General features: G+C 35.1%; 1 non-coding gene across 1 annotated transcript; it reads left to right on the top strand.

Annotated features, from left to right (window-relative positions):
- The first annotated feature begins 619 nt into the window (after positions 1-619).
- TRNAS-UGA (transfer RNA serine (anticodon UGA)) lies at positions 620-705 on the top strand. Its single transcript has one exon. It is a non-coding gene; the product is annotated as a tRNA-Ser (tRNA).
- Positions 706-945: the final 240 nt, after the last annotated feature.

Genomic DNA, 945 nt, shown 5'->3' with positions numbered 1-945 from the left:
ATATCTTTGGATACAGGATCCTCTTCTTCATCCCCCCCATTGTCCGCTTCTTCTTGTTCAAGAGTTTCTTCTTCAAGAGCTTTTTGTTTTAAAGGTTTAAACAACCCTTTTTTTGTTGTTTCTAAGGCCTTTGTTGTTTCTAAGGCCTCATTCTTTGGTTCTTCCTCCTCTTCTTTCTCCTGTTCTTCCTTTTCCTCGAGCTTCTCAAAGGGCTTTATAATTATTAACTGCCGAGCTTTTTTTGGGCGAACTTCGAGACAATCTTTGACAGCCATAGGGTCGTGAACTCCAGATACTAGGGTAGAGGGAAATTTAGGAACAACAAACTTGTTAAAATATCGAATTCGAGGTTCGTAATCATCAAGATGGGTTTTTTCCTGTTCTATTAATTTGCTATAAAGAACATAAAGTTCATGAAAATCTGCGAAATCCCTCATATCTTGCTCAGATTGTTCTTTTTCAAAGAAATATTCATCAAGATGAATATTTGATTTATCGCTCTTATGTTCTTTATCCTTAGTATGTTCCTTATTAGAAGAAGGTGGATCCTCTTCTAAAATATCTGCGAAATCCTTCAGAATATCCTTCTCTGATATGATCCCGTTGTTATGCTCATTGGGGAGAGATGGTCGAGTGGTTGATGGCTCTGGTCTTGAAAACCAGTATAGTTAAAAACTATCGAGGGTTCGAATCCCTCTCTCTCCTTTTGTTGATCGAACAATTTAACCTAGCTTATGAAAAAAAAAAAAAAATCCTAGATAGAACTTAGTTCAGTACAAAAAAAATGCTCGGCTATATATAGTATAGCCGAGCAACAAGGATTCAGTTGGAAGAATAATGGCAAAGGATATAACTATCCTTCTAATATCTAAAAATAAATTAGATATTTATAGTTTTATCTCTGGTTTTTTATAGTTTTATCTTTGGTTTAATTAAGAGGGGTCA

Source organism: Cupressus sempervirens, chromosome 1, assembly GCF_028749045.1.
Source record: "Cupressus sempervirens isolate cs-2001-9-10 chromosome 1, ASM2874904v1, whole genome shotgun sequence".
In the NCBI taxonomy this organism is placed as follows: domain Eukaryota; kingdom Viridiplantae; phylum Streptophyta; class Pinopsida; order Cupressales; family Cupressaceae; genus Cupressus; species Cupressus sempervirens.
This window is presented reverse-complemented; position numbering and strand designations above follow the sequence as displayed.